Source organism: Zootoca vivipara, chromosome 9, assembly GCF_965207765.1.
Source record: "Zootoca vivipara chromosome 9, rZooViv2.hap1.1, whole genome shotgun sequence".
NCBI lineage: Eukaryota > Metazoa > Chordata > Lepidosauria > Squamata > Lacertidae > Zootoca > Zootoca vivipara.
Window position 1 is genome coordinate 24,992,135 of NC_142592.1, and position 19,022 is coordinate 25,011,156.

Sequence of the window (19,022 nt, forward strand, 5' to 3'; positions counted from 1 at the left end):
CGTGCGCGCGCGGGTCTCCTTCTGGAGCTCATTGCCCAGCGCGGCCCTTGCCTCCGCCTCCGCCCTGCGAGGGGACTCGGGGTGGCTAGGATCAGGCGGTGTATTTCTGGGCAGGCAGGTCTGCGTGGGGCTGGATTTTCTTTCTCTACCCCCTCCCTCCCTGCTTCTTGCTAGTCAAATCCTCCAAGTGTCAGGCGCCTGGAGTCGGATGATGCTCTTCGCGATGGGCGGGGAAGCGGCGCGTCAGAGGCGGGCTGGGGCGCGCGTGGATGACTTTCCTTTGCGCAGCGCGTCTCCTGGTTTCCATGGCCCCACCTCGGCGGCGGCCAATGGGAGGCGCGCGCGCGGCTGCCAGAAAGGGTTGCGAGGGGGATGGAGGAAGCGAGAATTCGATCCGTCGGCGAAGGGAGCGATGCGGACGTCACGAGAGAGGGGGCTTGGCCGGCAAGCTGCAGCCGGTTGGCTCTGGCGGGCGCCAGGCCACGTGGAGTGCGGCACAGCAGCTGCTGGCACCGCCGTCGGCCCGCACGCCGGAGAAGGGCACGCCAGGCTCCTCGCAGATGCAGCCTCCTCATTCATTGCTGGTGCCTCCGCAGGGCAGTTTGACCTTGCCGAGCAGTTCCCGTTTCGCGCCCTGCAGAGCTCCGGAGCTGTCCAAGGACGCACGCTTTTTTTGGGGGGGGGGAGGGAAATCGGTTCCACGGATCTGGAGGGGGCTTGCTTCTGAGTAAATAGATCAAGCTATAAAGGTGGAATCTAACGTAGGATGGTGGGTTTTGTCACAGGCGTGTGATCCTCAATTCATTTCATTTGCAAGGTCAGAAAGGCCTTGGCTTATAGCGGACGGACAGCATAGTGGCTTTGCTGCTGGGACTTATATGTAAGGCTCCGTATAGTGGTGGCCTTAGGAGTCGACTCCAGTAAGAGTCTAAGGACACCTTAAAAACGTGATACATTTATTGTTACTTAACCTTTCCAGGACTAGAGCCTACTTCTAGGTGAATGAAGTGCTTTGTTCCAAAAGTATGAAAAACAAGCATTGCATCATATAGTAGTTGGGCAGGACTGGGTGGGTGGGGGGCGGTCAATCTTGCTCTGAATATAGAAATATTTAACCAAACCAGTTTAGCCAGTTCCATTTCAACTTCACTTTTTCCTTTCCTCAAACTTAAACCACACAACCTTAATAGAAGAGCTATTGATAAGGAAATCATTTATTTAAGCAGAATGGTTTCTGAGACAGTGGCTTTAAAGAAACAGCAACATAGATATGGTATTTGGAGCAGAAAATGTTTTCTCAAAACCATCTGAATTGCATTGTTTTACGTCAGGACCCATGGCCAATAAGCGGTGCATTAAGATGCCATTAGACTCCACTCTCCATTATTCCTGGCCATTGGTCATCCTGGCTGGGGCTGATGGGAGCTGGAGTCCAGTGACATCTGCAGGGCCATAGGTTCCCCATCCCTGCAGTCAGAAGAGTCCCAAGTCATCTTGCTGTCTGAGGCAGAGGACGAGAAGTCATTCCCATTCTTCCAGATTGGCTGTTGCATCTTCAGCAGTGGTGATGGACAGCATCCTTTGCTGAACCTGAGACAACAGGCTAGCTTAGGGGCACAAGGCAGATCACATGGAGCTCTTTCCTCTTAACACCTTGCTGCAGCATCCTAGCATTTGCCTCCTGAGGCAGCTTCCTCACACTGTCTAATAGTAGGTCTGGCCCTGCCTGTAGTAGACCCTCTAGTGAAACCTGCTGATGAATCTCACCTGATTCCTTGGGCAGCCTCAAGGGCTGAATGGTCCTGGTATCCATTGAACTTGATCAGAAATAAAATCATACAATGCACCATAACCATGCACAGCAAAATACAAAAGGATGATATAATTAACATTGGAGAGACACAGGTGATCTAGTCTGTTTGGTAAAGGTCGGCTGATCTTCTAAAAGAAAAATCTGAATTTGTTGCAGCCCTTGAGTTAACAATCAAGGGCATCTCTTGTTAAATAACTCCATTTGGCAAACTTGTGAAAGAACTCTGGCTGTGACCCTTGTCACCAGACAAAGTAGCTCATACTAGGATAGATGGTCTAATGATCCATGAAAGCTTCATATGATAAAGGTAATGAATAGAAAACATCCTTAAAAATAAGACCTGTCACATTTGTCATGCATTTTAGTGGAGAAAATGCCAAGAAAAGCTTGTTAGGGGTGGGGAGTCAAGTTCTGCAGTTCTACAACCATGTATGCAGTGGCCTCCACAGCCAGTGCAATTTTTGCCCCCCTGCTACTGCTACTACTAAGTAAAGGTAAAGGGACCCCTGACCATTAGGTCCAGTCATGGACGGCTCTGGGGTTGTGGCGCTCATCTCACATTATTGGCCGAGGGAGCCGGCGTACAACTTCCGGGTCATGTGGCCAGCATGACAAAGCCACTTCTGGCGAATCAGAGCAGCACACGGAAACAGAATTTACCTTCCCGCTGGAGTGGTACCTTTTTATCTGCTTGCACTTTGACGTGCTTTTGAACTGCTAGATTGGCAGGAGCTGGGACAAAGCAACAGGAGCTCACCCCGTCACGGGGATTTGAACCGCCCACCTTCTGATCAGCAAGCCCTAGGCTCAGTAGTTCAGACTACAGGTTCTTACTTAGAGTCGATTCTGGCAAGCCCTAGGCCAGGGCCGTCTCAAGCCGGTCGGGCGCCCCCGCCCTGGTGGGCGGGCGCAGCGCACAGCACGGCTTCCATGCGGCTTTGCCGCGCAGCGCCCTCCTGCCAGCCCTGGCGCCCCGCGCCACCGAGACTACCCCTAGAGCCGGGCCTGCCCTAGGCTCAGTGGTTTAACCCACAGTGCAACAATAGGTAGAGCATTATGGACTCTGCATAGATGTCCACACACCTGGAGTTTCCTGTGTTCTGAGCCCCACATTCCAAAACAGATTTGCAGAGAGGCACTCAAATGTGGGGAGAAGAATGTGCCATTGCAGACTTTTGCTTCACAGTGATTAATTTACAAATTGGTTATTTAGCATGCTATGTGTGTTAGACGAATCTTAAGGAGTAACTTTTATTCTTTATACATTTTTAAATTAAAAAATCAATTAAAAAAGACGCAAAAAACCCACACCTACATACATAAGTCACCATGTCCATAAATGACAAATCTTTTTTGCTATTGAATTGCTGCCTACCTTGCCCTTAAAAAAGAAAAGAAAAAAAAAATGTGAGCTTTCAGGGCCAGTGCTGTGCTATACATGTACAATCTTTTTTTCTAATCCATGTTGTGTCCTGGGACGCAACAGTCCCAGGGAAATAACCATGATATAGTTCTCTTGAGCAAAAGGCCTTTTGGGTTGTCTCCAAAGGCTGCACCTAAACTCTTATGCAAGTGCACTTGGGCTCTCTGCCCAACAGTTTGGAAACTCGCAGGCTACAGTTGTAAGCTCACAAGAAACGAAGCTTTAGCGAGATGCCAAATGCTGACAATTGCCTAAGGTACTAATGGAACATTAAAGTAAGAATGGAGTGGGGGTGGACATTCTCACATTTTACCTGTCCCATTATGTTTGCATGTGTTCCTGCAAGTTCTCATTCCGGAACTGAAGGAGAAGGTACGTGCCGTGTTGAGCAGCATTGATCCAGTCAAATTTTAGCTCTTTGTTTTGGGTGCAGTTTCAAATGTGGCAAATTTTGTAAATCGTAGAGAATAGCTTGTGTGTGATAGTGATAAAGCACAGCCATGTGTATGTTTTGGACATTAGGATTTCAGTCCTAACAACACATATGTGAAAGTAAATTCCATTGAAGTCAGTGATATTTACCTCTGAGTGACTATGTTTTAATATTCCTTTTTAAGACTCCCATTTACATGCACAAGCATGTACTGGTGGGCACAGCCCAGCCCTGGAGGAAAATATCAAATATGTAGTATCAGTGGAATTGTAGGAGACCGTAATAAGATGAAACAAGCTGCTTATAATAGAAGGCTACTTGGCCAACCATTGAGGCAAATAAGAATCACTTCCAGGGGATCATATAGAAAAGCGTTTATATATGGAAGGGAAATGGTTTTTCCTTTTTCCTTTAGACTTTCAATGTGCCACAAATGGCTAGTGTGTGTACATGACAGCAAGTATTCCAGCTGAGTATCAATATTTTGAAAAGTAACATTTGTGCTTCTGTTTGTGAGGCTCCTGTCAGTCCTCTCGTCATTGCTTTATTGTACTGTATCACTTCGTAAAAACACGGTGTTGTCTTTTCCTTCTCCTGCCTTTATTATCTCTGTTCCTGGAAGATAAGCTTTGTATCATAGGGGCTTTCCCGTGAAGCTCATCCTATTTTATAGTAGGCCATATAGCAGGCTTATGTTGGGTTAAGCAGCTAGGCAAACTATACCTGTGCGTAGACTTTGAAATGAGCATGTGCAGCTATTGAGGGGGCCATTGCTTATCCCACCCTCTTGTCCGTCTTGTATCTCCTCCACCATCTCCTTATGTTATGTTCATCTTTCCTCTCTCTCCCTTGTCTCTTTTTCTTCTCATTTTCCAGAGGAATAGGAATGTGTGTCAAAGACAGTGAAATCATTAGTGTCGCCAGTGATGGCTCCTTTCCTAACTCAAAAGTGAGAATTGGTGGTGAGGTGTCTTACAGAGGGCTACTAAATATTTAGTCTAGGGATAAGAAAGAAGAAGATAAGAAATGTATGCGTAGTTGAAGGCAAACCAGAAAGTTCCATTCCAAGATTAGGCAGAGAGGAGAATGCAGCATTACAGCTGGCAAATTACGTCATCTAGAGTGGCTTTAGCAATTCGGAATCGATAAGCACAGATAGGGCTATTGTAGGCTTCATTCCAACAGCTAGGAGGTCTCCAATGTACAGAGGGAGTGACAGTTTACTGCCCTATGGCATGTGGAGGCCCCCTGCACTGCTTTCTGTCCACCTTCCATATATTTTCGTTAAGTAAAAGGAACTACACTAACTAAAGCAGTTCCTGGGCTTCCTCTAGAAATACATCTGGCTCATCAGAAGCTATGGTTCTGACCTGAATTCGATGGGTGGTATCAAAAAAAGTAGTTCTGCTAGCACAATGGGTTCTGTTTGGAGAACTACACCACAAATTTCAGAGAAGTGCGAATTTCAAAGCACAGCTGGGTTTTGGTTTGCATATTGGTTTGAGAAATGTGGAATAAGTAGTTTTTCATTAGAATGCAAACAAAATTGAACTTTTCCTTCCCTAGTGGTTATGCAGTGTAGGACTGGTAAAAGCTAGCCCAGCTGTGTGGTTCTGATGCTACAGAAATAGGATGTATGTCCCTATCCCCGAATTTTCTGGTGCAGTCTGAAGTGCAGCTAACTGCTGTGTCTTAACGAAGCAACATAGCCTGCTAAAAGGGAGTCTTAGCATAGGAGGCTTGCTTGGCACTTGAAGAAGCCTGTATGTTACTTGGAGCACATAAGGTCAGAGTGTTGACACTCAGGAGGGAAAGCTCTTTCATGCTATCATTCAAGAACAGCTGGGATAGCAAAGGGGACGGCGCTCACACATCAAACTCAGTGGTGCAGTGTGTTTTCTCAATAGAAGTGTGAGGCCAAGCAGCGAGGCAGTGGTGTGTGCAATGGTGTGCGGGGTGGTTGGTCAAATAGATTTACTGCTTGGCTGTCTTCTTGGGAGCAGCTGCTACATCCCACAAAGAGCAGACAAACTGCACGATGGCCTTCTTGTATTTCAAAGTAAGCAGCCCCCCTTTTCTACACAACAAAGCAAGGAACAGACTTCCAGTGACAATTCAATATGCAACTGCAATTTCTCGTATAGTACAGAAGCAAGGAATACCAGTGACAATAAGGTTCAAAAATACATACGAGGTGTAAAATGTGTGCATTACATAGGGATGACAGTGAACTTATTCAGGGATAACTACGAGCTCTGATTCCTGCGCAAACCCAGGTACAAAGCCCAGGTGTGCTCAGAAAGCTCCTTAATATTCCCTGATCTCGTGCCCTGCAGGTGCAGTTAGAAGTTCACGTTCGTGCCACGGCTGTAAACAGCTCTGCACATAAGTGGAGATGCAGGCAAGAAAGTGTTGCTTTAGTACTCAAAAAAGTGCTTGATTTCATTGAACTCCGTCTGCTGAAGACCTTTTTCTGCCGGCTTGTTGGTTAGAAAGGAATAGAGCTGTATGTTGAGGCATGCAGTTTGAACCCGTCCATGCTTGCTTGAGAGTAAGTCTCTGTGGTTTGTTCAGGAAAGTGGACGAAGATCAGGATTGAGAGCTGGGGAGATAAAAGTGTTTAGAGGACTGCACATCGTCCTCAGCTGGTGTCATTACAAGCTTGAGCACAGAGTACTCTATTCCAGAGATTTTTCTGCAGCAGGGGGCTCTTAACAGTTTTGCTCGTGAAAATATTGCCTCGTGATAAAAGTGCCATGCAAATTGGATGGACAGAAACATGCACAACAAAAGCATTAGGCAGATTGAGAGAGTAATATCTGCTTTTCCATAATGGTAGATTTTAAATTTATTTCGGGTGACTGTTTATAGCAACATGAATTGCATAACACCTTAGCGGCTGCTTAGAAACTTCTTTTAATGTCAAGTGCTGGCAGGCAGGCAGTCAACAATGCAAGAGTCAAATGCCTCGCATTAACTTTGGGACGAGGGCACATTGTGGTCCAAAGTTTCTGTTCTGAGATTATTGTGATTATTTTTAAAAGCCCCCCCCCCAACAAGTTTATTGTTACCTATTGCCGTGTTCTCGTTTCAAAAAAAGCTTTGAAGCAGAAAGAGTAACGTTTATGTTCAATGATTTTCTGCCAGACCACATAGGAGCCCAAAGGAGGGGAAGACACCAACTTCTAAATCTGAACACTAATGTTTAGTGGAATTTGGAATTATCAAATGGCACCAATCTCAGTGAAAGGTCTAAATAAATTGATAAGCACACAATGTTTTGCCCATAAGTAGGCATTGTGCTTGAAATTGGAAATGAATCTTTTAGTTCTAAAACCTAGGTCTGGTGTTTGATATTGGTCATAAGTCCGACATTTTTTCTTTCTTCAACAAGGTTAATGCTGGCAAGAAGAATGTGAAGAATATTAGACCTTCTCTGTCCACTCCCACCCCCTATCCTGTTGTGTGAATTGGATCCCTTGGGTTGTTCTTGTTGAGCTGCCTTGTTAACCTTTCAGGTCACCACATCCAGCCAATTGTTTTTGCAGTTTAGACAAAAATCACTCTTCATATAAAGGCTTTGTTTCCCTGCAAACTCTTTCTTATTTATCTAGCTAAAAACGCTGCTGCAGGTTACCAACCAAGTATGCATTCCTGACCTTTTCTTATTACTGCACGAAAGCTCATACCAATGACAAACTTAGATGGTCTCTAAGGTGCTACTGGAAGGAATTTTATTACAGTGGTACCTCGACTTACGAATTTCTCGGCATCCGAACGGAAACCGTGGACAGGGTTTTTTTCGACTTACGAATTTTTAGATGGGGTTGCTTCGACTTACGAATTTTTCCGTTCCCAATGCATTCTTATGGGAAATCCCGTTTCTAATGGCGTTTTCCGACTTACAAATTTTCCGACCTACATAAATTTGTAAGTCGAGGCACCACTGTACTTTGTTTCGACTACATCAGGCCAACATGACTACCTACCTGTAACCACCCAAGAAAGGTCACCATGCTGGGTACTGTACTTTAGAAAGAGAATTGCCCGACCCGAATGCATCTGACTGAATCTCATTTGGTCAGTGGCTCAGCATACTTGAGCATTTCCAAGAAGCTAGCCATTATCACCCATCCTCTATTGTGCAACATGTAGGTAGCAGAAAGGACAAAGTATGTTGCATCAAACATCTTGAACTTCATAATAATTTGGCCTCCATCAAGTATCTTTCGGTGCACTGCTTTTGCATGCATTTTCCTACTTCATTTGCAAAGCACCCAAATGGCAAAGGAAGCTAGCCATTGAAGTAGCTTTCCAAGTGTTCCTTGGGCCTCATATACAGCTTTGGAGAGCTGGGTCCAGATGTCACTGTATCAGGATGTGACTGCATTGCTCTTTTTCTGCTTTAAGGCATGTGGAACTCATTCAGGTGCTCAGTCTCATGTGGAAAGTGCCCAGTTCCATCTAGTAGGGGCTGGAACATCCTACATTGTTTCCCTGCTGCTTCAGGCTTTTCCTGCAGTGGTCAATAGTGGACTTCAGGGCTCCCTTTCCATGGATTCTGAAAGACCTAGCAAAGCCATACACTGGCGATGCTTGACTACTGTGCTGTGGAGCAGGCAGTCCCATTGAATTTCTTTTTGTGCCAAGAAAGCGTGGAGAAAGTGGTCACCATCGTTTTCCAAATACTGTAGTTGTATGGACTACCAATATGTTCTCTTTATGCAAGGATTGAGTCACTAGTGTACAAAATCTCTACATAATTATTCCATCCCTTTTCTTCTCAGACTTCATATCCATGATCTATGCTAATAAGTGCATGTATGTACTTTTAAAAATATTGCATTCAGAAATATGGCATTCAGAGAGTGGCGAATCTCAATAACACAGCTCTGGGTTAAAAGTAAAATTCTCTTTTTTTTGCCTTTTGGTGTTAGCTGAATGGATATTACACATAGTCATTATAGAATCAAACTACTTATGTTCTGCTGTGTTTGATTCTGTACCTAAATTTTGAGCCATAACCTAATTATTTTGACAATTTTGTCATGTGCCAGATTTAGATTTGACTGTATGTAGTAATCTGATTTATCTACCCAAACACCTGGTTCAATTCAGTTCACATTGAAGTGAATTGAAATGTTTCGGTTTATGTCAGTGGATTTTTGGTCAAACATTCATGGTTTGGAAATTTTTTTTAAAAACAAACCATAACAAAAGGGAAGTCATGAATTTTCAATTTATGTCTACCATTTTTGTTTTTTTAAAAACAATCTTTTGACCATTTGTTAATAGTTATCTAATTGAAAGATTTATGGGGATGTTTAGTTAGTCTGACAGCACCAATAACTCTGTAGCTGATAAAAATAATTCTGGTATGACTGGTAAAACAGCATGTACTTTTGGCCGTTCTTTTGGTGTTGTTCAAATGATGTCAGGAATCACAGTAAACAAGAAATGAATTGTTTCCCCGTTGAACCTGTTTGAGAAATTAGAAGCTGCTATTTGAACTGTTGCTTACAAGCATAATTTCTAGGTACAAATTTATCTTCATATTGTAAGTTCTACAATAGTCTGGGAGGAGGAGGAGAAGGAGGAAGAGGATGGAGATACCCATAGGTTTTGAGGGTTATTGATTTATTTGTATGTTTTGGAATACTAATAGAAAACAGAAACAGAAAGATCATTCTTGACAGCGGCGGCAGTTTCCTCCTGGTGCAGCTGTGGGCAACTTATGGGCAAGGGCGAGAAAAGTTTCCCATGCTATTGGCTGCCCAATGTCATCGGCCCCAGTTCTTTTGACATTAAATTGACCAAACAGAGTCCAGTGGAGTGGGAATTTGGAGATGGATCTGGGAAAGTCCGTTTCCACCCAGGTCCACATCTCCAAATTATAAAAGCCAGCTGCATCACCTTCCAACAGTCCCCATTGGACACCCCATCCTCCCACTCTGTATAAATTTGGCTCCCCTTGAAGGTAAGCAGGTGGTGTATGTGTTTATGACCTTGTTGAGGAGTGACTCAGTTGCCATATTTGCGGCCGGGGAGGAATTTGCCTGCGGAACAAATGGGCCTGTTTAGAGGTTTTACCTGCTTCGCAGCAATTGCCGCAACTTCATGGTGGGAAAAGGCATTGGGTTGCATCCTTAGTCTAATTAGGGGTGCGTGAAGGAGCTATGCCCCCCTCTCCTCAGGATCAAAGTATAAGGGCACCCTGGTTATGGAGTCCAAGGAGAAGGATTCTGTCCATATGCCCAGAAAGGGGCTAACGGGCCATGGAACCCCTCAATTGGCATCCTGGAGGGGTCATCCATATTTTATGTGCATCATATGGGGATCCTTAACCCAGGACTGACCCTGATGGAAATAATCAGCCAGCAACCAAGCTGGCATAGCCAGTGCCATAGCCAAAGGCTACTTACATCTGTAATCAATAAAGTAGCCAGTTTGACCCCTCCCCGCAAAGGTTGCAATGTTGTTTATTGCTTCCCATGCCCCTACCTCAGCAACCCCAGGCTTACTGTGATTGGCCTGCAAAGCAATTGTTTAAGACTTTTAATGTATTTATTTAACACAAATATATCCAATAGTTTTCCTAGTCAGATCTAGGTTAAACGTCTACTGGGGATAATTTGTGTGTGTGCTGCTAACAAGTGGAGTAATTGAGAAAGCTTGGATGCATTTCTGTAGCTAACGACACTGAAATATGTGTTACGTTATATATTTTCACTTTGTGTCTATCTAAAATGCCGCATCCTTGAAAAGCAAATTTATTCACTAAACAACTAAACAATAGGATTCTGCATTTTGTTTGATGAGTGATTTGAAATTGTTGTTAGTCCTAGAGATGAATCCAGAGGATAAACGCAGGTGACATATTCCTTATTCACCCCACCTTTCTAATGGGCTGGGTACTTTGCTCTGCTCATCACAAGTTTCTTACGGCAGTTTTCTCCCCCATATAATATTAATCTCTTCTCATAAAGTATTTTGAACTTCATTTATGAAAAAAGGTCAAATAGGAGGTATCTATTATTATTCTAATCGTTGCCATAAATCAGTTCGGGTGTCACTCTGTTCCATGCAAATGAACACAGCACAGCTTGTATCCTAGTTGATTTCCTGTCCTCGTTTCCCTCCTCTGTTCCTTCTGCCAGTCCCTTAGGAAGTTGTCTAAAAGCTGACTCTTAGCACTTTAGAAATGGTGGCACTAGCCATTTCACTCCACTGTCAACCTGAATGAAAGAATGAACGAATGAATGAGCACATTAATGAAGGGGGTGGGAGGGGGAGAGCAGAAATTTATGAAAGGAGAAAGACAATAGGGAATGGCAAGAAGAGGGAAGAACATCCCCTGCACAAGGTGAGGATGAATGCTGAGCACAAATAGATAGGGAAAGTGAAACAGGTTTTTTTGTGTGGGAAAAAGTTGTCTAATTCATTGCTTTGAAAAACACTTCCCTAGATCAACAGGACCAAAGCTCTAGGACAGGTAGGGAGTAGGGTCCCTCTTTTTCCCACCCTCCCATGTCAGTTACCTGATGTCATAATGATGTCCGGTGACTGGCGCTTGTTAAAGCTCAGAGGAGTTTGATGTAACCCCTGATCGGTGGTCGCAGTAACCTCTTGATGGCACAGCTTTCAAAGGGCATGCCTTCAGAGGGGCTTGTGGTAACTGCCAGTCAGCTCTTTACAGGGATTCCTTGTTAAGTCTGTTTGGAGGAAGTGGTCTGGACTGAAACCATTTCCTCTGTGCGATACATTTCCCCCTCTGCAGACACCTGCAATTTGAGGAAGTGGTTTAAAACCAAACTGCTTCTCAGCTGCGCTTGGGTCCTTTATGAGGAACTCCTTAATGCAGTCAATACCAGCAAGGCTCCCAGCACCGTTCACTCTAAGCTCATGGTGGTTCCTTTGCAGCCGCAACTGTACCTGCCGCACACCTGGTGCTCTTATAAGAACCCAAAGACAACTGTCACACTGCAGAGAATAGCAAGTTTGGCTGGCATCTTTTAGTTAGCCTCATCAGATTTGCGAGGTGAAATGCAGGTTGTTGCTTCACTTCTGCTGATTAAAAGGAACATTTATGTCAAATCTAAATAAAGTAGTTAACATGTTAAAGAAGAAGGCCACCTAAACTACTCAATGCCACATTTTAGAGTCTCCACTACTATGAGAGCAGAGATATTTCCAGACCCTCCAAGTTTCCCTATTTTCCAGGGACACCCCTGATTTAGAGAAGCCACCTCAGTTTCTGATTTGATCCTGGAATGTCTCACTTTTCCTTAGGATGTCCCTATTTTCATTGGAGAAATGTTGGAGGGTATGGAGTTATCTGACCCCCGAGCTGTTCGAAAGTAATCCTGTATAAAGGTAAAGGGGCCCCTGACCATAAGGTCCAGTCGTGTCCGACTCTGGGGTTGCGGCGCTCATCTCGCTCTATAGGCCGAGGGAGCCGGCGTTTGTTCGCAGACAGCTTCCGGGTCATGTGGCCAGCATGACAAAGCTGCTTCTGGCGAACCAGAGCAGCGCACGGAAACGCCGTTTACCTTCCCATCAGAGCGGTCCCTATTTATCTACCTGCACTTTGATGTGCTTTCGAACTGCTAGGTGGGCAGGAGCTGGGACCGAGCAACGGGAGCTCACCCCGTTGCAGGGATTCGAACCGCCGACCTTCTGGTCAGCAAGCCCTAGACTCTGTGGTTTAACCCACAGCGCCACCTGGGTCCCCTAATCCTGTAAAGGGAAGGTTTTTTAAAAAAATGTTTAATGTTTTATTATGTTTTTATATATGTTGGAAGCTGCCCCAAGTGGTTGGGCAACGCAGTAAGCTGGGTATAAATAGTAAAATTATCATTGTGGAATGGGACGTCCCTATTTTCATCAGAAAAATGTTGGAAGGTATGTCTTTCACCCACAGCCCCATAAAGTGTTGGACATAAGAAGAGGCTGCTGGAGCAGGCCAAAGGCCCTCCTAGTTTAGCACCATGTTCTCACAGTGGCCAACTAGATTGCTGTGGGAAACATGCACTCTGTGGGAAACAGCACTCTAACATCCTGTAATTCGCAGCAACTATTCAGAGCCTCTGACAATGTAGGTGGAACATGGCCGTCATGGCTGGTTCCCAAGGAACTTTCTTTCAAATTAAGCCTGACTCAGATCACACCTGAGGGCTGGTATCCTGTGCACATTTACCTGGGTGTAATTGAACTCAGTGGGAATTGCTTCTGGGTATGGATTGTAGTACTGAAGGGGAATATCACTCCTAGTTTTCTATTAAGTAATAAAGAAATGTTCTTTGTACCATTTCTAGTAAAGCAGGCTCATTGGAAATATTTGCAGTGTTGGGAAATATCATCAGCTGATTCATGTGGGAATCCTTAAAGCACAGTCTGGAGCTCTTAAGTTGACTGAAAGGAGACAAGTTATCGGCAGAAGGTGAACCCAGGATCTATTGCAGTTCCAAAGCCTTGCTTAATACTCTCGCAACATTTCAGCAACACCACTGGAAGAATCACTGGCCAAATATTCAGCGGATTTCTTTTAAATCCTTTTACCCCTTTAAAAAGTTTACACACTGAATGTTTTACAGGGGGAAATGAGCTAAGTAAATGTTTGTGCGAGGAGATGGAGGTTTTTGCCCTGTCTGTAATCTTACTTAGTGGTTAAAAAAAGGAGAATTTATCAGTGTGTAGAAGAACACACTTCTACATAAAACGGGTTGGGCAGAGGGTGACATTACTGATATATCCCTGGGTGACTTGCTGTGGATTGGTAAGGGTTCCTATCTCCCAGCTTTTTAACAATAGCAGCAGCAAAATGACCGCCCTGCCCCAAATTATACAGCTGATAGAGAGTTTAGAAAGACCAGGAATGGTGTTTTGTGTTCAAAGCTGTTGGACATCATTTGGTTCTGGTCCTCCAATTCCTAGGTTCAGAATAATTTAGTTTTTAATGTCTTACTGTTGTACCAAGCATGGAGTAACAATAATAAACAATATTAGTAATAATTAGGGCAAAGGTTTTGTGCAATTGATATATTATCCAAAACCAGTTTGAAGTCTATATTTTGATGATGATGATGATGATGATAATATAATTTATTATTTATACCCCGCCCATCTGGCTGGGTTTCCCCAACCACTCTGGGCGGCTTCCAACAGAAAAATAAATACAGTAATCTATTAAACATTAAAAGCCTCCCTAAACAGGGCTGCCTTCAGATGTCTTCTAAAAATCTGGTAGCTGTTTCTCTCTTTGGCATCTGATGGGAGGGTGTTCCACAGGGCGGGTGCCACTACCAAGAAGGCCCTCTGCCTGGTTCCCTGCAACTTGGCTTCTCGCAACGAGGGAACCGCCAGAAGGCCCTCGGTGCTGGAACTGAGTGTCCGGGCGGAACGATGGGGGTGGAGACGCTCCTTCAGGTATACTGGACCGAGGCCATTCAGTTTCATAATTTTTGACCTGCCAATATATTGTGAATCATGGTGTGTGTGTGTGTGTGTGTGTGTGTGTGTGTGTGTGTGTGCTATGCAAAAATCACAATGCGGGAAAAACCATGCAGCCAACCAATGCCTCTACATAGCTCCATCCTTATTTGAGACATCATGATATGCCAGTATATCACGATATTTAGGTAGTGATCTATTACAGTGTTGAAAACCAGGTATTGCCCAGTCCTATTAAATAATAACAGCAAAGTAGGAACAGCAAGCATAAACTCTTCTTACTCCTGGTGTAGACATGGGAGAACTAGTTCAATAGTGTTAGGGCTGAATGTGATGCATCCCTTGGAACACACTGCCTGTTTTCGATGTCACATTGTGGGTTGTCCCATGAACAGGAATCTAGCTTCCTGTTGGATTATGCTCACTGGTTTTAAAGTGCACAAAACAAGCATGGCCCCAAACTCTTCTTTTCAGTCTTCTGAAGGGGCCTGTCGTAGGGAGGCCTATATTAAGTAAAGGAGGATGAATGCTGAACCATACCCATACTCATCATTTCTGTGTCAGTTAACACAGAAACAGGAGATGAGACCCTGCCTTATTTCCAGGGTTAAGACTATACAAAGCCTTGCGCAAGATCAAATGATGGGATGGGTGGATTTCCCACAAGTAGTTCTTCAGATGTAAGAGAACTCTGTTTTCTGGAACTAGCCAGCTGGGATTCTTGGTTTCACAATTCTCACTACTTCAGTGGGTAATTTCAATTGTGTTAGTTGACTCCTGCCAAGTTCATTAACCTTTTGTGGCTTCCCCTTCCTCCCGTCTCTAACAACTTCCAGAGAAAGGAACTGTTTGTTTTGCTAAAAGGGTGGACTTGAATTCTTGAGATGCGCCCCGCTGAGGACGGAACTTCTTGTGTTTTGCTGAACTCTTACCACCAAGGGTGAGACAGTTTTGCTCTTTTGACTCTGCCAGGAGAGAATCCATCTATTTGTTTCCTCACCTGCAACCGTGTTTATTTGGATCCTGCTGTGGGGAGAAATGGACTGTCTACTTTCTTGCCTGGAAGGAAGCCCCCAGAAACTGTTCACTATCCAGAAAAGAAACGGCCTTATTTCAAATGTCTTTGTCTCTCTCTCTGCAGCCTAAGGATGAGTGAGCCTTTTGTGTCAGGGAACATGTCTGCTGGCGTGACTTTTCTTAGAAGCATAAAGGGACAAAAGTGGAGGCAAGGAGACAAAAGAAATAGTGAAGCACCTTGGTACGAGAAGAGTAATAGAATTGTAGAGTTGGAAGGGACCACAAGGGTCATCTAGTCCAACCCCTGAAATGCAGGAATGTTTTTGCCCAGCTTGGGGCTCGAAGCCACGACCCTGAGAAGAGAAAATTTTCAAATAGCTTAATTCATATGGTCCTTTAAAAAGGTAAAGGTAAAGGACCCCTGACAGTTATGTCCAGTCGTGAACAACTCTGGGGTTGCGGCGCTCATCTAGCTTTACTGGCCAAGGGAGCCGACGTTTATCCACAGACAGTTTTTCCAGGTTGTGTGGCCAGCATAACTAAGCCACTTCTGGCGAAACCAGAGCAGTGCACGGAAATGCCGTTTGCCTTCCTGCCGGAGCGGTACCTGCTGGTATTTATCTGCTTGCACTTTGACGTGCTTTTGAACTGCTAGGTTGGCAGGAGCTGGGACCGAGCAACGGGAGCTCACCCCGTCGTGGGGATTTGAACCACCCACCTTCTGATCAGCAAGTCCTAGGCTCAGTGGTTTAGACCACAGGTTCTTTCTTGGAGTCAATTCCTGCAAATGCCTGGCTGGTGTAGTAGCATAGTGGATAAGGGCTAGATAAGAGATTGTGCTTTTGTGTTTGATTGCCAAACAATGGTTTAACAGTTAGATTAACCAGGTGATTAATAGGGAGCGTGACATCTGCAAATAGTCTAAACTAACACATTGCAATGGAAACCCCCATAAATCTCAAATCAGATCCAAATATTCATCTCTCTCTCTCTCTCTCTCTCTCTCTCTCTCTCTCTCTCTCTCTCTCTCTCTCTCTCTCTCTCTCTCTCTCTGTTATTGTTGGTTCTTCCTTTGTCCTTTAGTTGGATTAAATCCATAAATTTAATTCAGTCAGTTTCTTGATCCGTTTTATCCACCCAATTTTTCATCTGAATAAAACAATAAGTCTGACGAAGAAAAAGGCTTTCTTTGTTTTTAGATGATGCAGGGGCACATCACATCAGGCACTAGCTTTGAAGAAATGTCCCCCGATGTATGTCATAGAAGGGGAAAGCTTCTTTTAAAATGGTGCCTGCTGCTTACGGTTTTTGAAAGTAATTGTGCAGAAACAATTTACAAGTTTTTTGACTGCTAAAAAACAAAAACAAAATTTAAGATCTGCTGCTGTGCTCATTGTGGGACCTTTTTGTTTAATCAAGATTTTTTAAAAAATAATAATGATGATGAATGAATGAACGGAAACAGTTCACTGACTGAACGTTCAAAGTCTAGCATTCAGAAGACTTGTAGTGCTGAGCTACGGTAAGTCAGACCCAGTAGCTGATTCCACTGAGCAGCAGGTCATTGGAGACACCACTAAAAAGAGATCTCAATATATACCCTGTTTCTCCCCAAAAAATAAGACGTAGCCATAAAATAAGCCGTAGCAGGATTTTTAAGCATTCAAGGAATATAAGCCATACCCCGAAAGGTAGAAGACACTCTGAGCAAGATACATATATTCTAAGATTTCTGTTTCATGACTGTCTGTCCGTCTTTCTGCTTTATTTCTCACCCACCTGTGAGTTCAGTCCAGGACTTACACTGTAGCCTCCATTGAATTCATTCTGATTGGTTGATTGAAACTCCCTTCTTATTGACTATCACCTGTCATCTAAAACTTCAGCCAGGACACAGCCAATGTCTGGGTAACATGATGAGCTTTTTGGTTGACAAGAGATGCTGCGTATTGTTATGAATTGGTTTTGACTCGAAACAGCAGATTCTGACACCTTCTGCCTTACCTCTCAAAATACCTGGCCCTCTGTGATGCAAGCTTATGGGCTTCTCTCTGACAGTATTTGGGGATGTTGTCAAGCTTGCAGGTCAATGGTTTGCAGTACTTTCAGGATAGTGGGGTGGGTGGGTTAAAGGTCTGTTGCAGAGGCCCGTGGCGTGTTGTTTTGATAATATGTGGTGGCTTGCTATCTGGATTCCTGTTAAATTCAGGGTCATTATGCTGGAATAACATCCCTGGTACCACTTGTTTAATATGGGGCAAAGGTTAAGTATCTAGTAGGTGGTAAGCAGGACTTTGCATAAATAGGGCTTGGGAATGACTTCCACGAATGAACACTGTTAAGGAATGCGTCCATTGTTGTAAACAGAGGAGCCCGCTGAGCTCTGTGCTGTGATTTTGTGTTATTTCTGACATGATTTCCTTATATAGTCCTCTCCACCCTGACAATTCTGTGCTTTTATAATCATAATAATTATACTGGATGCCCTAAGGAGATTTATCTTATGATCACATAACACTGGAAAAATAAAATGTTCTCTACCATTTAAGCTTTAACCTTTGTCCTACTTAACACAGTCAAGCATGCAACCATTAAATAATTCTGGTACCCCTGTCTTATTATTACTTAATTCTGGCATGCCGCTGTTATCTAAGCTAATAAATCTTCAACTGTATGTGTTGGAGCTATGCAAATAATTCATTAAAAAGTTCTTTGTTCAGTGACAGTTGCATCCTTTTCCCCCCTCTTTTTTGAAAAAAATAATGAGAGACTGAGAAAGGGATTCTTTCTCAATCAAGACACTCCTTTAGTTTCTATTGCAAGGTTGTTGTTTTCTTCACCCAGGTTTGCAAGCCTCTGTTGCACTCACCACCCAAGTTCAAGGGAAAGATTTTCCATGACATTTCCATGCTCAGAAATGGATTCTGTAACTACTGGATGTCTTAAAAGCTTCCAGCTGGGCCCCAAATAAGTGGGGTCTTGAAGTTGCCAAGAGACCCTGATCTCTCAACTGCAGCATACATGCCATGGATGGATCTCTTCTCTCTTCTGATACAGAGATCCTGAGGAAAGCCAGAGGCCACACCAAGCAGGCTGCAATCATTTCGGAAGCTATGCTTCTGCACACACAGATCCTGTCTCGAAAAACTGCTCTTGTCTTTGCCCAGCATAACTTTGCATGTACACACTAGGGAGTATAAATCACTGTTGCTTCTAAACAGCGATCCTGGATGCACAGAAGCAGGCAGGGTGCAGTTGGAATCTTCCCTTCTTTCTCTGTCCCCAGATGACTCGGACTGGTTAGCGAGGACACTTCATTCTGCACTGCGCTTCTAAGCCCAAGTTTGTGCCAGTACCTAGGCTACAAGACCGAGCCTGTTAGGAATTCCCCTTAAAAACTAGTCCTGTCCTGTTAATCCATTTCCCCTGGTGGTAAGATTCCATTGGAATGTAGGCTCACAGTAGTAAAGTAGCATTACAGTTTGAAAACCAAACTGGGGGTGTTATAAAAGCAGAATGCCCTTTTTACTGCTATATGATAAGGGAGTGGGGAACATGTAATGGCAACAGCTGCCCACGAAGGAGGATCTCTGGTATCATATCCATCATATATGTTTGGAAGGTTCAATGTAGCATGTATCCTATTTGGCATGTATCCTATATTCCTTTTTCACCTCCAGGACAGTTTATTAGTAGAAAAGGGGCAATTAACAAGTTAGAAGATGAACAGCTAAGAAGGATATGGTGGTAAAATAACCACCATCATACTAGGGGATTAGCTAGTGCAGGCATCCCCAAACTGCGGCCCTCCAGATGTTTTCGCCTACAACTCCCATGATCCCTAGCTAACAGGACCCAGTGGTCAGGGATGATGGGAATTGTAGTCC

At 44.1% G+C, this 19,022-nt stretch overlaps 1 protein-coding gene across 4 annotated transcripts in view; it reads left to right on the plus strand.

The window, feature by feature from the left end:
* SLC16A7 (solute carrier family 16 member 7) overlaps positions 1-19,022 on the plus strand; it is a 107,248-nt gene that overhangs the window by 3,600 nt on the left and 84,626 nt on the right. Inside the window, exon 1 of one of the 4 annotated variants that reach the window (XM_035126573.3) lies at positions 363-3,492. The exons of 2 other annotated variants lie outside the window; for them this stretch is intronic. The gene's annotated coding sequence lies outside the window, so the exon portion shown is untranslated. Of the gene's footprint in view, positions 1-362; positions 3,493-3,586; positions 3,609-19,022 lie in introns of those variants that run through there. One more of the 4 variants, XM_035126572.3, reaches the window with a different exon arrangement.